Genomic DNA, 23,222 nt, shown 5'->3' on the forward strand with positions numbered 1-23,222 from the left:
CCTGAAATTTAGACAGAAACTTAAATATAAACAGAGCAACAGCCCCACAAAAAAACAACAGGCAACCTCCACACCTCAGCAAGCTCTGCTGAGATGCCTACCTGACCTCCTTACTGCTGGAAACAAAGCCAGAAAATGATCCGGGCCCCCATACAGCCGCACCGCAGAGAACTCTGAACCACCTCTGAGGAGCTATGCAACAGAGCTGCAACATCCAGGAACAACAGGAAACAGCTAAAAGGGCACCAAAAATGTCCTTGCTATCTCAGATAAGCCTGCCTATTGTGGGCGTGGCCTAACAAACCTCCCGGTAGCCATTAATACACAAACAAAAACAAAATTTATGCTTACCTGATAAATTCATTTCTCCTGTAGTGTGGTCAGTCCACGGGTCATCATTACTTCTGGGATATTATCTCCTCCCCTACAGGAAGTGCAAGAGGATTCACCCAGCAGAGCTGCTATATAGCTCCTCCCCTCTACGTCACCTCCAGTCATTCGACCAAAGGACCAACGAGAAAGGAGAAGCCCAAGGGTGTAGTGGTGACTGGAGTATAATCCAAAAAATTTTTTAGCCTGCCATAAAAAACAGGGCGGGCCGTGGACTGACCACACTACAGGAGAAATGAATTTATCAGGTAAGCATAAATTTTGTTTTCTCCTGTTAAGTGTGGTCAGTCCACGGGTCATCATTACTTCTGGGATACCAATACCAAAGCAAAAGTACACGGATGACGGGAGGGACAGGCAGGCTCTTTATACGGAGGGAACCACTGCCTGAAGAACCTTTCTCCCAAAAACAGCCTCCGAAGAAGCAAAAGTGTCAAATTTGGAAAATTTGGAAAAAGTATGAAGAGAAGACCAAGTTGCAGCCTTGCAAATCTGTTCAACAGAAGCCTCATTCTTAAAGGCCCAAGTGGAAGCCACAGCTCTAGTAGAATGAGCTGTAATTCTTTCAGGAGGCTGCTGTCCAGCAGTCTCATAGGCTAATCGTATTATGCTACGAAGCCAAAAAGAGAGAGAGGTAGCCGAAGCTTTTTGACCTCTCCTCTGACCAGAATAAACGACAAACAGGGAAGACGTTTGACGAAAATCCTTAGTTGCCTGTAGATAAAATTTCAGGGCACGGACTACATCTAGATTGTGTAGCAGACGTTCCTTCTTCGAGGAAGGATTAGGACACAAAGATGGAACAACAATCTCTTGATTGATATTCCTGTTAGTGACCACCTTAGGTAGGAACCCAGGTTTAGTACGCAGAACTACCTTGTCTGAATGAAAAATCAGATAAGGAGAATCACAATGTAAGGCAGATAACTCAGAGACTCTTCGAGCCGAGGAAATAGCCATTAAAAACAGAACTTTCCAAGATAACAGCTTGATATCAATGGAATGAAGGGGTTCAAACGGAACACCCTGTAAAACGTTAAGAACTAAGTTCAAACTCCATGGCGGAGCAACAGTTTTAAACACAGGCTTGATCCTAGCTAAAGCCTGACAAAAAGCTTGAACGTCCGGAACTTCTGACAGACGTTTGTGTAAAAGAATGGACAGAGCTGAAATCTGTCCCTTTAAAGAACTAGCGGATAACCCCCTTTCTAAACCTTCTTGTAGAAAAGACAATATCCTTGGAATCCTAACCTTACTCCATGAGTAACTCTTGGATTCGCACCAATTTAAGTATTTACGCCATATTTTATGGTAAATCCTTCTGGTAACAGGCTTCCTAGCCTGTATTAAGGTATCAATAACTGGCTCAGAAAACCCACGTTTTGATAAAATCAAGCGTTCAATTTCCAAGCAGTCAGCTTCAGAGAAGTTAGATTTTGATGTTTGAATGGACCCTGGATCAGAAGGTCCTGTTTCAGAGGTAGAGACCAAGGCGGACAGGATGACATGTCCACTAGATCTGCATACCAAGTCCTGCGTGGCCATGCAGGTGCTATTAGAATCACTGATGCTCTCTCCTGTTGATTCTGGCAATCAATCGAGGAAGCATCGGGAAGGGTGGAAACACATAAGCCATCCCGAAGGTCCAAGGTGCTGTCAAAGCATCTATCAGAACCGCTCCCGGATCCCTGGATCTGGACCCGTAGCGAGGAAGCTTGGCGTTCTGACGAGACGCCATGAGATCTATCTCTGGTTTGCCCCAACGTCGAAGTATCTGGGCAAAGACCTCCGGATGAAGTTCCCACTCCCCCGGATGAAAAGTCTGACGACTTAAGAAATCCGCCTCCCAGTTCTCCACTCCCGGGATGTGGATTGCAGACAGGTGGCAAGAGTGAGACTCTGCCCAGCGAATTATCTTTGATACTTCCATCATTGCTAGGGAGCTTCTTGTCCCTCCCTGATGGTTGATGTAAGCTACAGTCGTGATGTTGTCCGACTGAAACCTGATGAACCCCCGGGTTGTTAACTGGGGCCAAGCCAGAAGGGCATTGAGAACTGCTCTCAATTCCAGAATGTTTATTGGAAGGAGACTCTCCTCCTGATTCCATAGTCCCTGAGCCTTCAGAGAATTCCAGACAGCGCCCCAACCTAGTAGGCTGGCGTCTGTTGTTACAATTGTCCAGTCTGGCCTGTTGAATGGCATCCCCCTGGACAGGTGTGGCCGATAAAGCCACCATAGAAGAGAATTTCTGGTCTCTTGATTCAGATTCAGAGTGGGGGACAAATCTGAGTAATCCCCATTCCACTGACTTAGCATGCACAATTGCAGCGGTCTGAGATGTAGGCGTGCAAAAGGTACTATGTCCATTGCCGCTACCATTAAGCCAATCACCTCCATGCATTGAGCTACTGACGGGTGTTGAATGGAATGAAGGACACGGCATGCATTTTGAAGCTTTGTTAACCTGTCTTCTGTCAGGTAAATCTTCATTTCTACAGAATCTATCAGAGTCCCCAAGAAGGGAACTCTTGTGAGTGGAAAGAGAGAACTCTTCTTTTCGTTCACCTTCCATCCATGCGACCTTAGAAATGCCAGTACTAACTCTGTATGAGACTTGGCAGTTTGAAAGCTTGAAGCTTGTATCAGAATGTCGTCTAGGTACGGAGCTACCGAAATTCCTCGCGGTCTTAGTACCGCCAGAAGAGTACCCAGAACCTTTGTGAAGATTCTTGGAGCCGTAGCCAATCCGAATGGAAGAGCTACAAACTGGTAATGCCTGTCTAGAAAGGCAAACCTTAGATACCGGTAATGATTTCTGTGAATCGGTATGTGAAGGTAAGCATCCTTTAAATCCACTGTGGTCATGTACTGACCCTCTTGGATCATGGGTAAAATTGTTCGAATAGTTTCCATCTTGAACGATGGAACTCTTAGGAATTTGTTTAGGATATTTAAATCCAAGATTGGCCTGAAAGTTCCCTCTTTTTTGGGAACTACAAACAGATTTGAGTAAAACCCTTGTCCTTGTTCCGACCGCGGAACTGGATGGATCACTCCCATTAATAAAAGATCTTGTACGCAGCGTAGGAACGCTTCTTTCTTTATTTGGTTTGTTGACAACCATGACAGATGAAATCTCCCTCTTGGGGGAGAGGATTTGAAGTCCAGAAGGTATCCCTGAGATATGATCTCTAACGCCCAGGGATCCTGAACATCTCTTGCCCAAGCCTGGGCGAAGAGAGAAAGTCTGCCCCCTACTAGATCCGGTCCCGGATCGGGGGCCCTCGATTCATGCTGTCTTAGGGGCAGCAGCAGGTTTCCTGGCCTGCTTGCCCTTGTTCCAGGACTGGTTAGGTTTCCAGCCTTGTCTGTAGCGAGCAACAGCTCCTTCCTGTTTTGGTGCAGAGGAAGTTGATGCTGTTCCTGCTTTGAAATTACGAAAGGAACGAAAATTAGACTGTCTAGCCCTAGGTTTGGCTTTGTCCTGAGGCAGGGCATGGCCTTTACCTCCTGTAATGTCAGCGATAATCTCTTTCAACCCGGGCCCGAATAAGGTCTGCCCTTTGAAAGGTATATTAAGCAATTTAGATTTAGAAGTAACATCAGCTGACCAGGATTTTAGCCACAGTGCTCTGCGTGCCTGAATGGCAAATCCGGAATTCTTAGCCGTAAGTTTAGTTAAATGTACTACGGCATCTGAAATAAATGAGTTAGCTAACTTAAGGGCTTTAAGTTTGTGTGTAATCTCATCTAGTGTAGATGATTCAAGTGTCTCTTCCAGAGACTCAAACCAAAATGCTGCTGCAGCCGTGACAGGCGCAATACATGCAAGAGGTTGCAATATAAAACCTTGTTGAACAAACATTTTCTTAAGGTAACCCTCTAATTTTTTATCCATTGGATCTGAAAAAGCACAGCTATCCTCCACCGGGATAGTGGTACGCTTAGCTAAAGTAGAAACTGCTCCCTCCACCTTAGGGACCGTTTGCCATAAGTCCCGTGTGGTGGCGTCTATTGGAAACATTTTTCTAAATATCGGAGGAGGTGAGAACGGCACACCGGGCCTATCCCACTCCTTAGTAACAATTTCAGTAAGTCTCTTAGGTATAGGAAAAACATCAGTACTCGCCGGTACCGCAAAATATTTATCCAACCTACACATTTTCTCTGGTATTGCAACTGTGTTACAATCATTCAGAGCCGCTAACACCTCCCCTAGTAATACACGGAGGTTTTCCAGCTTAAATTTAAAATTTGAAATATCTGAATCCAGTCTGTTTGGATCAGAACCGTCACCCACAGAATGAAGTTCTCCGTCCTCATGTTCTGCCACCTGTGACGCAGTGTCTGACATGGCCCTAATATTATCAGCGCACTCTGTTCTCACCCCAGAGTGATCACGCTTGCCTCTAAGTTCTGGTAATTTAGCCAAAACTTCAGTCATAACAGTAGCCATATCCTGTAATGTGATTTGAAATGGCCGCCCAGATGTACTCGGCGCTACAATATCACGCACCTCCCGAGTGGGAGATGCAGGTACTGACACGTGAGGCGAGTTAGTCGACATAACTCTCCCCTCGTTGTTAGGCGAAATATGTTCAGTTTGTACAGATTGACTTTTATTTAAAGTAACATCAATACAATTAGTACATAAATTTCTATTGGGCTCCACTTTGGCATTAGCACATATAGCACATGTATCTTCCTCTGAATCAGACATGTTTAACACACTAGCAATAAACTAGCAACTTGGAAATGCTTTTCAAGTAATTTACAATAATATGAAAACGAACTGTGCCTATAAGAAGCACAGAAAAAATTATGACAGTTGAAAATAAATAAGTTATAGCATCAAATCTTTGTAAGAAATATACAATTTTAGCAAAGGATTGTTCCCATTAGCAAAGGATAACTAACCCTGACAGCAGAAAAAATACACAAATAAACGTTTTTTATCACAGTCAACTACAATCTTCACAGCTCTGCTGTGAATGATTACCTCCCTCAAAACAAGCTTTGGAGATCCCTGAGTTCTGTAGAGATGAACCGGATCATGCAGGAAGAAAATGAACTTCTGACTGAGTTTTTTGATGCGTAGTAAAAGCGCCAAAAATGGCCCCTCCCCCTCACACATAACAGTGAGAGAGATCAGTAAACTGCTTTAATTTAAACAAAACTATTGCCAAGTGGAAAAAATAATGCCCAAAACATTTTTTCACCCAGTACCTCAGAGAAATAAACGATTTTACATGCCAGCAAAAAAACGTTTAACCTCAATAAATTAATTGTTATTTAAAACCTATTGCAAGTCCCTGCAAATTAGGTTAAGTCTATGCATACAGTATAAATCCAGTGAAGTACCATTCCCCAGAATACTGAAGTGTAAAATATACATACATGACAGCCTGATACCAGCTACATCTACTGCATTTAAGGCTGAGTTTACATTATAACGGTATGGCAGGATTTTCTCATCAATTCCATGTCAGAAAATAATAAACTGCTACATACCTCTTTGCAGATTAATCTGCCCGCTGTCCCCTGATCTGAAGTTTACCTCTCCTCAGATGGCCGAGAAACAGCAATATGATCTTAACTACTCCGGCTAAAATCATAGAAAAAACTCAGGTAGATTCTTCTTCAAATTCTACCAGAGAATGAATAACACACTCCGGTGCTATTATAAAATAACAAACTTTTGATTGAAGGTAATAAACTAATTAAAATCACCACAGTCCTCTCACACATCCTATCTATTCGTTGGGTGCAAGAGAATGACTGGAGGTGACGTAGAGGGGAGGAGCTATATAGCAGCTCTGCTGGGTGAATCCTCTTGCACTTCCTGTAGGGGAGGAGATAATATCCCAGAAGTAATGATGACCCGTGGACTGACCACACTTAACAGGAGAAAAACATGTACACCAAAGTGAAGACATAATAAACTGAGCCAAACATCCCCAGTGCCTGCAAAACTGCCACACAATAAAACGTTAACCTAGAAGGCCGATTGTATATTTAGACAGAATTAACTGTCAAACTGTCAAAGTGCCAAATTCTCCTATATTAAAACAGGGGAAAAAAATAGGCACTTACCTCAAAACTCTGTCTGGCAGCAGGACAGCTCACTTGGTATGAGAAGGGCTTCCTACCTCACATGGACCTGTGGAAAAAAGAAAAGGCTGAGTAAACTTACTCAAACTTTCAACCAAGGGCAGCATGAAATTACTTGGGAGGCCAAGTGGGGATTATACCCCACAAGTTCCCAAATGCTTAAAAGCCACCACTTGCTCTACTGAAGACACTAACATGGACTACGGCTAAACCCCAAAGAAAACCAGAGCAAACTTGCTCTGCTTAAAAAATAAACTCTTGATTGAAGAATCAGACACCTATCTTTACCCCTCCTTGCAATTGATACAAGCAAAGAGAATGGCTGAGGATTGTGGGTAGGGGGAGTGGTATTTAACAGCTTTTGCTTTGGTGCTCTTTGCCTCCTCCTGCTGGTCAGGAGTGATATTCCCAACAGTAATTAAGATGATCCGTGGACTCACCGTGTCATAAGAAAGAAATACCAGGTCAATGGAGTGTCCATCACGGTGAGTAGGGAATAGGGTGGATTGTGAGAGACCGAAGGAGGATGTGAGTGAAAGATGTTTAGAGGCAGCAGGGGCAGATGGGTTGTCAATGGGAATGTTGAAGTTCCCAAGAATAAGGGTTGGGCATATTTGAAGAGAGAAAGTGAGGAGGCCAGGCGGCAAAGTTATCAAGGAAATGGGAGGTCGATCCAGGAGGGCGATAGATGACTATAGCGGATCATGTCCGCCATAGGTATAGATTTACATTATACCGAAATAACATCATATATATATATATATATATATATATGAATAAATAGAACATATTCTGCTATGTGAATAACATTCTAATGTAAAATAGGTTAGCACACTTGAGAATATGCAATCGGGATTGCGTGTGAGTAGGGTGTTAAGTTGTTTTTTCCTCTTCTTTGCGCGCATCAAGTTAGCTCTTGAGCAAAAACAGTTTACTTTCAACTTGTAGTACAAGTGATACCGTGGTACGCAGAAATCTTACTTCTAGCAGAGTGAGCGCCGGGGAGCGTTAAATACCTCTTCATTTGTTATCTGGCCCTTAGTAAAGTGCAAGCAGACAGTTATCAGTCAGGGAACCTGCCCACCCACATTCTGGGTTAGCAAGGTAGCATCCACCATTTATTTTAGCATAAGCAAAAAATCATATGCTGCTTCTTCCCCTGCTCTTGAGCAAGCAGGATTTGTTATTCATCCTAGACAGATCATCCTGGGATGATTTACTATAAGTCTACCACCTCTGAGGTAGAAAAGGTAGACCTTAACTTATTAACTTGCTTGTGCAAACCTGCACCCCAAATTCTACAGCTTTATAAATGGTTGCATTATATAATTTTAAGAATAAAAGGAAATTGGTGATTAACAAAAGTGTTTAATTAAAAGACAAGTCAAGTAAGACAATGGGGCCCATTTATCAAGCTCGGTAAGGCCTGTGTTTCAGGCGAGTCTTCAGGCTCGCCAGAAACAGTAGTTATGAAGCAGAAGTCACAAAGACTGCTGCTCCATAACCCTATCCGCCTGCTCTGAGCAGGTGGACAGGAATCGCCACAATTCAACCCAATCGAGTACGATTGGGTTGACTGACACCTCCCTGCCTGGCGGCCGATTGTCCGCGAGTCTGCAGGGGGCGGCATTGCACCAGGAGCTCTTGTGAGCTGCTGGTGCAATGCTGAATACGGAGAGCGTATTGCTCTACGCATTCAGCGAGGTCTTGCGAACCTGATCCACACTGTCGGATCAGGTCCGCAAGACCTTTGATAAATAGGGGCCGATGTGTTTAGCACTTACAAATATGTTAAATACATAAATTTGTGCAACTGGTATCAATTAATGCCATTTTTTAGCATAACTGGTGATTGGTAGATGCATATAAATGTCCCTCTTGTTTGGCTCACCGTCTGTGTCCTTCTCAGGAGTGGAAATGCATTGTGCTGGGTATACTTTTGTAGGGGTTACATTAAATTGTTTTAAATTATAACTTTCATACTCTGGAAAGCACATAACAGAGGTAATCCTTATCCCTGTTTCACTCAGAGTCTTAAATCTTCTTGGAGTGAAGTTGCCTAGAGGTACTGGGTCCCCAAGTAAGGTCTGAGCCCACAAATCATATGGAAAAAATAAATAAACTCTTGATAGTAGAGTATTTCTTAAATCTATAACCTCTCTTCTCAGAGACCAGTAATAAACTGGAGAGGGAGAGGCGGTGGGAGGGGCTAAAGCTCTGTGAGGGTTATTGACCTCCTCCTGATAGGCTGGAATGTATCCCACATGTTATGAAGCTATGGACTCTCATCAGCAAAGAAGAAAACATTTTTACACTTTTACGCCTCTTTAGAATCCAACATTACATATAAAAAATTTTACAAAAGTTTAGTCTTATCATAAATGCTATATTTTAAAATACGTTCCATAAGTCACTTTTAGCATTCATTCAATCTGAATATATGCTTTACAAGAAATTTGCAAAAGACACCTGTTAATGAGATATTTATTTAAATTATTATTTTCATGTTCTGTATCATTTATTAAAAAATGCATCTCTCACACAGCAGTAAAAGTGTATTTAGAAATTAATTAAATTAAATAACAAGGCAAAGTGAAAGATAATTATTATATGAGGTTGCTAGACTAGACGGGTGCAGCTGAGGCAAATGCTTTTTACTGTTTAAAACAGCTGCTTGTTCCCCTTGCAGTTTGCACTCGGAGTGAATAGGCCAGAGGAAAGAGCACTGCCAGTCCTTCTCTTTCTTTGTCTGTAAACACCTCAGGACTGGAGCAACAAAGCATGAGGCAAGTAAAATGGTGGTGGTAACGTTACTGTAATATCCCTTTAAAATGGGTCCTCCCTTTATCACTCACCAGCCTATTTAACCTCACTTCCCCCTAGTAACTTTGCTTGATTATTCTGGACATATTGCTACAGCTGGAATACCTCTCAGCACTATTCTGAATTGTGGATCTTCAAGCTAACTTTTCATTTTGTACTCTGGCAGACTTGGTCTCTGTCCTCTTTCCTTGTGCAAATACAATGGATTTCCCTGTACTCGACTGCAGCAGCTCACAGCACAAAGCCTTCCAGCCTTAACTGCATAATAAACTGCAAGTACTTTTTACCTCTGATACTGGTAACATTCTGATACACTGTTTGCTTTTTTGTTATGCCATCAACCTCCTGTTTCCTGTATGTATCAAGTTAACTGCAAGTACTTTGTTGCCTTTTTTGCTGCATTTACTAACTTCAGCCTGTAATGCTGAGCAGAGCCTCTTTTTCAACTTATCCTGTATAAATCATTCTGCAGGTTTCTGAGTACTAATTTACCTGGACATTACACAATCTTTAATCTTATACTCAGATCCATTACTCTCTGTATTTGAATAATACTTTTCTGTATTAATTGCTGAATGCTGATTATCTCAAATTCTGTTTCAGTCTTATTTTTGGGTCCTAGCATAATTCAGCTACAAACCAAACATTTTGTTTATTCATAGGATTACCTTACCATATTCCTTTAAATCTGACATATAAATCTGACATAATAATCAAACCCTTAAAAAACATGGATCCTAATGAGGTCTCTAACCAACTTGCAACACTTTAGCTAGAGGCCTTCCAGAGGTCCAAGCAGAACATACTGCTCTGAAAAGCTTAATTAAAGATATAGTATCTCCAAAACCTACAGAGGTGCCCGAACCACATATAAATCCCCCAACACCCTTTTCAGGCAAGAGGTTTGAGTTTCGTGATTTTAAAAATGCCTGTCAGTTCCTCTTTGCCATGAAGCCTCACACATACCACTCCGATAAAATTAAGGTGTGCACAACTATGTTTTTCCTAACTGGAGAGCCCAGGGCTTGGGCCAACCGATTCTTTGAATCTAACGATCCTATATTAGATTCCCTTGATCAATTTTTTGCCTCCATGGCATCTTTATACGAAGACACCAACAAGCAGATAAAAGCTGAAACTAAGATACGTGCTTTAAGACAAGGGAAAAGACCTGTGGAGGAATACATCACGGAAATCCAAATGTGGTCAACCGATTCCTTATGGAATGATATTAGTATCAAAAATCAATTCAGGTTGGGTCTCTGTGAATCCCTGAAAGATGATCTATCTAAAGTAGATATGCCTGACACCCTTGAAGCATTGATAAAGCTTTCAACTACCCTCGATCGCAGAATGAGGGAACGGCGTGCAGAAAATGTTTCCACTGATGTAACCCCAAAGAGAATACCCACTTATCTGACTGAAAGATCTACTTCGAGCACCACTCCCATGTAAATTGGCACCATAAAAGGTCCCTTAACACAGGAAGAGAAGAATAGGAGACACATGTCTAACCTATGCTTATATTGTGCTAACAAAGAGCATACTGTTTCTTCCTGTCCTATATTACACCGTCAAAAGAAGGGTAAGCAAAAATGTATAAATAGTCTTATACCCACAAAAATTACAACCCATCTGACTCTCTCTTTGTCCTTACAGTGGGATCAACAGCAGACGAGGACTGAAGCTATAATAGATTCTGGTGCTTTCGGTCTATTTATTGATTCAGAATTTGTTAAAAATAATAAAATTCCCTCTTTATTGAAGCAGCATCCACTGTTTGTAAAAGTTATTGATGGGTCATTACTGATATCCACTTCTTGCGGTCACACCGAATACGCAACGCTCAACATAATACCCACTTCACTTCATACTATCATACTTGGTTATCTCAGCATAACCCTAACATTGATTGGTCAAAAAACAATATTACTTTCCAGCCCCAGTATTGCATTTCCACCTGTTTTCCTCATCAGGTTATAGGCAGTTTAGAGGTTACCATTCCACCTGAATACCATGACTTGAAAGATGTTTTTGATCTTAAGGAAGCAGAATATCTTCCCCCACACAGGATATATGACTGTCCTATAGATATCCCTGCAGGCTCTAAGATACCCTATGGTAAGATATACCCACTCTCACAGAAAGAGCTCCATCATTTAAGAGAATATCTCGATGAAAACCTTAAAAAGGGATTTATTACTCCTTCCACCTCCCCAGCAGCTGCAGGATTTTTCTTTGTCAGAAATAAGGATGACACTTTAAGGCCAATTATAGATTATAGGGCTCTTAATTCAGTCACCGTAAAAAAAAACTTTTTTCCGCTTCCACTCATCCCCGAACTTCTTGAACGCCTTAATGGTGCTACGATTTACACTAAGTTGAATCTAAAAGGTGCATATAAGTTGATCAGAATGAAAGGGGGAGATGAGTGGACAAGATATGGACTTTTTGAATATAGGGTAATGCTTTTTGGGCTTTGTAATGCCCCAGCGACTTTCCAGTATTTTGTGAACGATATTTTTAAGGATCTAACTGATATCTGTGTTGTTATCTACCTAGATGACATCATCATATATTAAAAAAAACATCAAGAGCATGTGAAGCATGTTAGATGGGTCTTGACACGCCTTCAAACTCATAGACTCTTTGCAAAACTGGAAAAATGCCAATTCCATGTCCAAAAAAATTAAATTTTTAGGTTATATTATCACTCCTGATAAGATACAGATGGATCCAGGTAACTTATCCACTATCTCAAATTGGCCAGGACCCACTTCTGTTAAATCCTTACAAAGATTTCTGGGGTTTTCCAATTTTTATAGGAGATGTATCTTTAATTGTTCAATCATCACCAAACCTTTGACTAATCTGACTAAACACCAAAATAAATTTATCTGGTCTTCTGAAGCCGAACAAGCATTTCTTACCTTAAAAAAGGCTTTTGTTTCCGCACCTATTTTGAATCTCCCAGACCATAATTGTCAGTTTATTGTGGAAGTTGATTCTTCAAACACAGGTATTAGTGCTGTTCTGTCTCAGCGGAAAGATGAAAAAACTAGACAACATCCAGTTGCCTTTTACTCCAGGTTTTTACTACCAGCAGAAGTGAATTATTCAATCTGAGATAAGAAACTCTTAGCCGTTAAGTCTGCCTTAGAAACATGGAGACACATCTTAGAAGGCACTAAACCCTTCCTAATATACACAGATTATAAAAATCTCCAATATCTTAGAAAAAATAAAACCCTCTCCTCTCGCCAAGTAAGATGGGCACTCTTCCTAGATAGGTTTGATTTTTTTATAACCTATAGACCAGGTACACAAAACACAAAGGCAGACGCTTTATCACATATTTATGACTCCACACCACTAGCAAACACCACCATGCAGCTTATACCATCAAACACAATTATAGGACTATTAAGTCCCCTAGAAAAATAAGTTCTTAAGACCTTGAAGATGAAACCCCCTCCTACTAACACACAGATAGCAAAAGACTCCTCAGGTTTGTACTACCATCAGCACAAATTATACATCCCACCCTCAATAAGAGATTCTATTTTACAGCAATTTCATTATACACCTTTATCTGGACATCCAGGAATCTTTAAGACTAAAGAGTTAATCAAAAAGTATTTCTGGTGGCCCCAGATAGACCAAACCATATACAAGTATGTAATCACATGTGAAACCTGTGCTAGAAACAAATCTGATCATAGAAACCCAGTTGGATTCTTAAATCCTATTCCCATTCCAGACATCCCATGGACAACAGTCTCAATGGATTTAATTGTGGAACTTCCACCGTCCCAACATCACAATACTTGTTGTAGTGGATCATCTCACCAAATTAGCCCACTTTATTCCATTGAGAAAAGTACCAAATTCAAAAGAAACTGCCATTGCTTTTATGACCCACATTGTAAAGTTACATGGTTTACCTACCTCGATAATAACAGATCGAGGAAGCCAATTCACTTCCCATTTCTGGAAAGCACTTTGCCGGATCCTCAAAATACTTCCCAAGTTCTCTACTTCTTACCATCCACAGACCAATGGGCTTACAGAAAGGGTAAACCAGATCCTCGAACAATACCTCAGATGCTACATAACTCACCTACAAGACGACTGGTTATCCTATCTACCCATGGCTGAATTCTCATACAATAACTCCATTTCTACTTCCACTAAAACAACTCTGTTTCTTGCCACCTATGGTTACCATCCCAGAATAATTTCCTTATCCCATACTAACCTCAATGCTCCAGGAGCAAAGGACTATTCTACATCTCTAAATGCAGGATTGGATCTACTAAAACTTCATTTAACAGAAGCTAAATCCAACCAAAAACACTACTATGATCTAAAACACCGTCCAAGTCAAAACTATAAACTGGGAGATTTAGTCTGGCTCTCTACCAAATACTTGAAACTTATCCTTCCCTCCAAAAAAATGGGTCACTAATTTATAGGTCCCTTTTCTATAAAAAAGATATTAAATGCCAGTACAGTTGTATTAGATCCACCTTGTGAAGGGGAATCTGTAATATCCCTTTAAAATGGGTCCTCCCCTTTTCACTCACCAGCCTATTTAACCTCACTTCCCCCTAGTAACTTTGCTTGATTATTCTGGACATATTGCCTACAGCTGGAATACCTCTCAGCACTATTCTGAATTGTGGATCTTCAAGCTAACTTTTCATTTTGTACTCTGGCAGACACAGTCTCTGTCCTCTTTCCTTGTGCGAATACTATGGATTTCCCTGTACTCGACTGCAGCAGCTCACAGCACAAAGCCTTCCAGCCTTAACTGCATAAGAAACAGCAAGTACTTTTTACCTCTGATACCAGTAACATTCTGATACACTGTTTCCTTTTTGTTATGCCATCAACCACCTGTTTGCTGTATGTATCAAGTTAACTGCAAGTACTTTTTACCTCTGATATGGTAACATTCTGATACACTGTTTCCTTTTTTGTTATGCCATCAACCACCTGTTTGCTGTATGTATCAAGTTAACTGCAAGTACTTTTTACCTCTGATATGGTAACATTCTGATACACTGTTTCCTTTTTTGTTATGCCATCAACCACCTGTTTGCTGTATGTATCAAGTTAACTGCAAGTACTTTTTACCTCTGATACGGTAACATTCTGATACACTGTTTCCTTTTTTGTTATGCCATCAACGACCTATTTGCTGTATGTATCAAGTTAACTGCAAGTACTTTGTTACCTTTTTTTGCTGCATTTACTAACTTCAGCCTGTAATGCTGAGCAGAGCCTCTTTTTCAACTTATCCAGTATAAAGCATTCTGCAGGTTTCTATGAGTACTAATTTACCTGGACATTACACAATCTTTAATCTTATACTCAGATCCATTACTCTCTGTATAAGAATAATACTTTTCTGTATTAATTGCTGAATGCTGATTATCCCAAATTCTGTTTCAGTCTTATTTTTGGGTCCTAGCATAATTCAGCTACAAACCAAACATTTTGTTTATTCATAGGATTACTATACCATATGACATATAAATCTAACAGTTACATGCTGTGACACCGCTGAGATGCTTCATGCCCTGCCCCCCCCCCCCCCCCCCAAAGAGTGTGATCAGTACTGCTGCTGGACTGGACAGTTTGTGTGACTGATATCTTATATGGTGTTCAGGAAGTCATTTCTGCTTTTTTATAACAAAATTGTAGCCAATTGTGATTCAGATATTGCATAGCCTTATATCGCAATTATTTGCATCATGTGGTTAACTGCACAGCCCTACTAATACAGAAGTATTCAACCTTAGCAGAACTTATGACTGCGCCTGCCAGAGGGTGAGCTTTGTTGTATGTAATTGCACAATGGGAATAAACATGTTGCTTATAAATAGCTTATTTTATATCGTAGAAAAGCTCCCACCATCCAGGATCTGGCAGGGGTGTCATGGTATGTGAGTTCTGCCTGCTGTCCCTCCTGAGGCTCCCACCGTCAGGTCAAATGTTTCCAGCTCCTGCCATGGCATACCCCTCTTCACTCCACCCTACTACAACATCCCCCACCCCTGTCATTGCGGCTTCACCCAACAAACACAGGTAGACCATTGTCCTCAGGTCCCACTTACATTCCTGTCACAGAAAGCCTACAGAAAAAGGATGGTAGGTATGCAGTAGATTATGGAGTTTCTATAGGTGGCCCAAATTTCAATCCATCATCTTAATTCATGTGAATGGCCTCAAAGTGCTTTTTCAAATTTTTTTCAAATTTGCCATTTCAATTATATAGAACACCCTGTTAAAGACCACTTATCACAAGCTTTTCAAAAGTGTTTGTTGCGCAGTAACACCTACTGTACTTGGGGGCAATTAGACTCAAAATTTTAAAAAAAAATGCATTTTTTTTTTCTTCAAATTCTACAGCCTTATCCTCTTGAAAAATTAAGTTTGGTCTGTTTTAGGTCTGTGTTCAAAAAGAAACAATGTGTATTTTCAAGCAGGATTGCTTTAAACCACATTATATTTTGGCGCATATTTAAAAACAAATGCGGCAAAATATGATGCTAAAATTCATACAAATTTTTCAAGAGCTTCTTTTAAAAATGAAGCATAGAAGTTGGGAGTTTTTATTTTTGGGTGGTTTCTTTAACATTTTTTTCAGTATTTTTTCTGTAACTTAAGAGAGGTCCTTTTAATTGGACCCAAAATAAAATAAAACAATGTATTATGCATATAAGTACTTTGTTTCTGCACTGCTGTCCGGCTCTATTTCCCCAATGCTTACAATGGTGCTCTCCAACAAACAGGGATAGGCAAGGTGTCTGTACACGGACACTGGTGTCTGTGACCGGCTCTTGCAGTGTCCGCTGCCCGTTTTTCACTGGTGAGGGATTCGGAATGAATAGAATCCTTTTTGACACATGCAGCGCCATGTTTCACAGGCTTGGGGCAGCGCCTGCGTGAGGAAGCCACTCGGTAGCGGGAAAAGGACTCAGAGTGAGACGAAAGAGGGACGATTCAAGAAGCAAGCTGCCATTGCACTGTGTTTCTTTATATGCAAAGGTAAAGCATAGAAAAATAGTGAACTTTAACAGGCAGAGAGACCTGAGATCTAGTGCTGATTATAAGGAAGCCACAGTAGTCATTTTAGCTTGAGTCCTGCTTTTGAACATCTCTAATTTACCTCTGTTATAAATGTATTCCAATTGTTATTTAATCAGTTGAAGACAATATTTATTCTGATATCCCAGACTGTCATGATATATAAATACTCAATACTATTTTGTAATTTTGGCTATGTACATTTTAATTTAAAATGCATAATATTTATAAAGTCAGGAGAATAGCTAAGAAAATCATAGTCTGATTTGTAGAAAAAAATAATGGAAAACTACCATACATTTTTTTTTTTATCACATACAAGTTACAGTTCTGTCTGTTTTTTTAGTTATTTATTTTTTTCTCTCTGAAAGATTAGAATTTTTTTTTTTTTAAACTTTTATTATTTAATTATATTAACAGTACAAAATTCCAATACATAGTTGCTTTACATCTCGTAAAAAAAGAAGGCCTTTTGCATCAGAAAAAAAAAACAATTTAACAGCATAATCATTCCTTCTTGAATAAAATATATTTATCCTTAGTCCTAACATTGACCAAAGAGATACTTCTTAAGTGAATTATTTATCACAATATCTAGGGATGTGCTGGAAGTGATAAAGAAAAAAAAAAGAAAGAAAAAAAAATAAATTAAAAAAAAAATAAAAAAATAAAAAATAAACTTCCTCTCAATCCCCTCTCCCCTCCTCTCCAGCGAAAAAATTCACGGGTTGGGGATACTAATAATACGATTAATATGATTCATATAGTCATTACCCATAGATTTAATAAATGGACCCCAAACATTAAAGAATTTGTCTGCCTTATAAGGGCAAAACTTTTTATAGTCATATGCTTCAAGAATACCTTCTTTCATCATTGCTTTCTTTAGCTGATTACCATTTGGAGATTTCCTATCAACCCAGCACGAAAAAATCAGTGATCTTGTTTTCACTATCACTTTATGCACAAAACCATTATTTCCCTCCCATAAAGATGAATGTGTAAGGAAGAAAACATTTGCTGCTGATAGTTTAATATCTAATTTTAGAATACTAGAAAGCCAGAAACCCACTTTCAACCACAATTGAGATTGTTTAGGGCATTCATATATCAAGTGGAGCAAATCCGGATTGTTTCTTGAGCAATTAATACACTTATTCTCCACCTCTTTATTCCACTTACGAACTCTATTGGGAGTTAAATAATCTTGGTGCATAAGTCTAAAATGCGATTCCCTCCCTGCCATTGAGTTCTCTAGTTTATGTATTGTCCCCAAACTAATTTGTATGATTTTATCTTCTCTGCAGATAGATATGCTATTTTCCCATTTACTATAAAGATCTTCTAACTGCCCTAACTTAAACCCATTTAAAAGCGTTTCATAAATAATTGTAAGTGGCCTCTGCCTGATTTTTGGATGGTCCAAGAGAGGATGTGGCTGGAAGAATAGATCAGGGTCCTGGTAAAGAAATGACTTTAGGTAATGTTTTGCTTGTATAAAAAAAAAATCTATCCTTACCAGGAATAGGATAAAGCCTCTGAATTTCCTCAAATTTGAGTATTTGTTTAGTCTTCCAGTTACATTAATGTCCTAAATTGGATATTCCACAATCTTCCCATCGTTGAAATGTTGAGTAGTTTAGGCCTGGTATAAATTGAGAGTTCCCCACCAATGGTAACCATCTGGAATGCATTTTCTTTTTTACTGATATAATTTTCATTGCTGCAGTCCAAGCGACCAGAATATCTTTCAACATGGGGTGTTGATATATTACCCTCCCTCGTTCTTTATTAGATGCATATAAAACAAATTCTAATGCCAGTGATTTACACAATCTTTTATCTAATGAGCAGTTTGTATAAGTATTAGAGTGGAAAATCCAGTCCAATGGGAACCGCAGTAAAGTGGCATAATTATATAATAACAAATTGGGCAAGGCTAAGCCCCCACTAATAAAGGGTAGATATAGTTTGTCAATCTTAATTCTAAGCCTCCTACCTCGCCAGATAAAATATCGCAGAGCTTTCGTGAAATTATTCAGATCCTGTTTTTTAATTAATAAAGGAAACATGCGCAAAGTATAAAGTATCTTTGGGAGGATAAACATCTTATAGGCTGCCACTCTCCCTGAAAGGGAGAGTGGCAGGTTTACCCAGTTTTTAAATTTATCTATACATTGATTTAAGACATACACTATATTATCCCTATACCAGTTTTGAGGGGAAGAAGATAAATATATACCTAAATACTTTAATTAATCCGTTTCTACAAATGGGTGAGCCACATTTATTTTTGATTTTTTAAGCCACAATATACTAGATTTAGAAAAATGTATTTTATATCCTGAGACCTTTCCATATAACTCTAACTGAGAGATCACTTCATTAGTTTGAAAATTTGGATCTGTTACACATAATAAGAGGTCATCCGCAAAGATAGATAACTGAAATATCTCCTTATCCAGTCTACAACCCAGTACTTTCCTCCTGATTAGATTTTAAACCATTAAGAATAATGAAATTTAAAAGTCTTTTGGGGTTTCACAAACTAACAGGTCACAAAGAAGCCAGCATTCTATGACACCTTAAATTTTGTTACTGTATTCTTTATGCCCTAAAGCCAACAAAATGGTGATATTTTCTTGTAACATTTCTTGCCCCACACACAATATAATATATGATCCAGTTAGATTGATGGAAATTTTGTTTCCATTAAAGGGACACTAACCCCATTTTTTTTTCTTTCATGATTCAGAAAGAGCATGCAATTTTAAGCAACTTTCTAATTTATTCCTATTATCAATTTCTCTTTGTTCTCTTGGTATCTTTATTTGAAAAAGCAGGAATGTAGGCTTAGTAGCCATCCCAATTTTAGTTGAGCACCTGGGTAGAGCTTGCTGATTGGTAGCTAAATGTAGACCTTTGTGTCCTTCACTAAGATCTGTACTTTGGAAAATGTCTTCCACAGCCTAGGTCCATGCCTATCCCTGCCAACAAGTATATGGCAAAGTTTTGCAGTGAGAATTAAAATGTTTTCCAAGGTATTATGGATGCCTAAAGCATGATATATTGCACTTGCATATATTTTTCTGCAACATTTCACGCATTGGCTGAATAGCTGCGTTCAATACCAGACAACTTGATTTAGAATAATTGCCTCCTGATTTTGAAGCACGTTTTGAGATGAATCGTCAGTTTCGCTTGATTTTGAATAGGTACCTTCATCAGAATACAATCATTGTTGTTCATACAGCCTTGTTTTCAGTGTTAAAGATTGTCCACATGTTAATAAACACAATCATTTTATTTGTTTAATATATTAAATTGTTGTTCATATCTAACTTTCAAGTTATGAAATTTGTACCCATGTTAACCCCTTCAGTAACGGGAATTTAAGAGAAAAATTTGCTCAAAGTACCAGAGAAATTTTAGCATTTTAGCTATCACTCAATTTAAACAGAAATAAATACTTTTTTTATTTATTTATGAAACCTATGTGTGTATACATATATATTTTATTTTTCATAAAACGAGCTTTCAGTGGATAACAGTTTCAACTAGCTATTTATTTACAGAGTTAATAAATTATTGTAAATGTATCAAATAAAGTTAAAAAACCTGTTGTTTTCTAACTATAGAAAAAAAATCTTGAAAATTGTTCATTGGCATCCTCTGGTTCAGCTAAGACCAAACACACACAAGCACACACACACAAATTCTCAACATTGACACCGCAAACTATATTTACTTTAAAGCAGACAACCAAAAGTATTGATCTAGGCCCATTTTGGTATATTCAATTACATCATTTGGCAATCAGATGTATGCAAAATACTAGCAAATATTTTTTTTTTCTTTCTAATGACACAGTGAGTCCACGGATCATCATCAATTACTGTTGGGAATATCACTCCTGGCCATCAGGAGGAGGTAAAGAGCACCAGAGCAAAGCTGTTAAATATCACTCCCCTACCCACAATCCCCCAGTCATTATCTTTGGCTGTAGTGCAAGGAGGAGGTGAAGTTTAGGTGTCTGATGAGAAGTTTTTTTCAATCAAGATTTTATTATTGTTTTAGCAGAGTAAGCTTACTCTGTTCTTTTCTGGGGTCTAGCCTAATCCACATCAGTCTATTCAGTAGGGCAGTGGTGGCTTTTGCGCACTTGAGAACTTGCAAGGTACAATCCTCACTTCGTTTTCTCAAGAATCTGCTGCCCTAACTAGAAAACCTTAGTAGGTTTACTCGGTTTTTCTCTCTTCACAGGTCCATGTGAGGTGCTGCACCCTCTCAAACCAGGTGAGCTGTCCTGCTGCCGGACAGCACTTTCAGGTAAGTGCCATTTTAATTTTCTTTTGCAAGGAGATTGTTGACACTTGTTACAGCTAAAAGCTGTCTTATTTAATATAGGACTTTATTAAGCCTTCATGTTTGGGGTTTCTTTTAGGCAGTTTGGGCATTTAGACTGTGAGGTGATTTATGGCGGCTCAGTGTGTTATTGTAGTTTTTATACTTTAACTTTTGGTCATGGAGATTACTATTGTAAGCCGTTTTGTTCGGCAGTTAGGGGTCTGTAATTGCTCTGTATTTGAAAATGAGCTGCAGGACAGGTAGGCACATCAGTAAAGCTACTGAGGTGTATAGGTAGCCTGAGGTCTATTTGGTTTGTTGCGCTAACACACATTTCTATTTAAAAGACACAGTACACATTTATTTTTTATTTTCAAATAAATATTTTTTACACTTTATCCTTATTTATTACATAAGATGGATCAAGAGGCTTTTTAAACCATGATCCCAGGCGAAGTTGCTGCTTGTCAGTTATGTTTTGATGCTCAGGTAGAACCCCCAATTCCTTTTTGTTCCTCATACATTGAGAGAACTTTAAGTTATAGAGATAAAATATTTGACCATGAGCCGCCATTATCCCAGGCAAATGCTGTTCAGGAGTCTCCTATTGCAGATATGCCGCAGCTTTCTCCTCAAGCGTCCCAACTTTTTCAGTCTCCACATATAGTGCCCTGTGTTTGCTCTTGCAATCCTGTAGGATTTTCTCTACAAGACATTGCTTCCCAGGTATCCCTTGCGGTCAGCTTCCCCCATGTTGCAGGGAAGGCGTAAAAGGAAATTTAAGGAAACAGTAAGGTTCTGATCAAGTTCTGGCTATCCAGAGTGTCCCTTCCCATAAGCATGAGGAAGAAGACATGTCAGTAGCATCCGAGCGGGAAATCTCAGACTCAGACAATGTAATTCCTTCTTCTGATGCTGAAGTGGTATCCTTCAGATTTAAGCTAGAATACCTTCGCTTATTACTTAAGGAGGTTTTGGCTACTTTGGACGACTCCGACACAACTATCGTAGTCAATCCTAAAAAGTCTAGTAAATCGAACAAATACTTTGATGTTCCCTCCGTGGTGGAGGTTTTTCCAGTTTCTGACCATGCTGCTGAGATTATTGCTCGAGAATTTGAAAGACCTGGTTGTCAGCCGTAAGGAATTATTCCAGGATTTAACCCAACTGCTAGAGTGATAAGATAAACACATGCTAGCACTCTGAGAGGAAACCAGGATGTGACCCACTCAGGAAAGCATAAAAGACAATTATTATGCAGTAAACTGAGTACTCACTGGTGTTGCAGGGTCACTTGAAAATCTCTAGAGAGATGAGGGATTAATGTACTGAGACTTATGTTGGTTGAGGTATACCGTAAGAATGGTCAGACAATGCAATGGTCAGCAACCGTTTTAACAGGCAGAGGATAATCCATTAGAGTGGTCAGGTAATGAAAAGGTAGGTTTGTAGAAAAAAGCAGAAGAGTAGTCAGGCAAAGCAATGATCAATGTCCCTTTAAGCAGGTTTGTAGGATTAGGCAGAAGAGTTGTCAGGCAAAGCAATGATCAATGTCCCTTTAAGCAGGTTTGTAGGATTAGGCAGCAGAGTAGTCAGGCAAAGCAATTTAAAGCCAGTGATGAGAGGAAGTCGTGATGAAAAAGGGGTGTGTCAGGAAGTCCGCGTCACGTTACAAGGAAACGTGATGTGGCAAGAACACAGAGGAGATCCGAGAGCCGCGGCAACACTGCGATGAATGGATCATGACTGGTATTTCCTTTTCTCCATCTCCTATTTTTAAGAATATGTTTCCTATAGCGGATTCTATTAAGGAGTCATGGCAGATGGTTCCTAAGGTAGAAGGAGCGATCTAGACTTTGGCCAAGAGGACTACTATTCCCATAGAGGATAGTTGTTCTTTTAAAGATCCAATGGATAAAAAAATTACTAAAAAAGATGTATGTCCACCAGGGTCTACAATGGCAACCTGCGGTGTGTATCGCCACTGTTACCAGCGCTGCAGCTTACTGGTTTGATGCGTTGTCTGAATCTCTTCAGACGGATACCCCTCTTGATGAGATCCAGGATAGGATTAAGGCTCTCAAGTTAGCAAATTCCTTCATTACAGATGCTTCCTTACAGATTATTAAACTGGGAGCCAAAATTTCTGGTTTTGCGGTCCTAGCCCGCAGGGCCTTGTGGTTGAAGTCCTCGTCTGCGGAAGTTTAATCTAAATCTAAGCTCATGGCTATTCCTTACAAGGGTAAGGCCTAGTTTGGAACTGGATTGGTGGGAATTATCTTAGATATTATTGGAGGGAAGGGTTATTTTCTTCCTCAAGATAAAAAGAATAAGCAGAAGGGACATCAGAGTCATTTTCTTTCTTTTCATAACTTTAAAGGCAAGTCTTCCTCCCCTTCCTCCAAGCAAGATCAAGCCTAACCAGTCCTGGAAGCCTAACCAGTCCTGGAATAAG

The sequence above is a fragment of the Bombina bombina genome, chromosome 7, assembly GCF_027579735.1.
Source record: "Bombina bombina isolate aBomBom1 chromosome 7, aBomBom1.pri, whole genome shotgun sequence".
Lineage (NCBI taxonomy): Eukaryota > Metazoa > Chordata > Amphibia > Anura > Bombinatoridae > Bombina > Bombina bombina.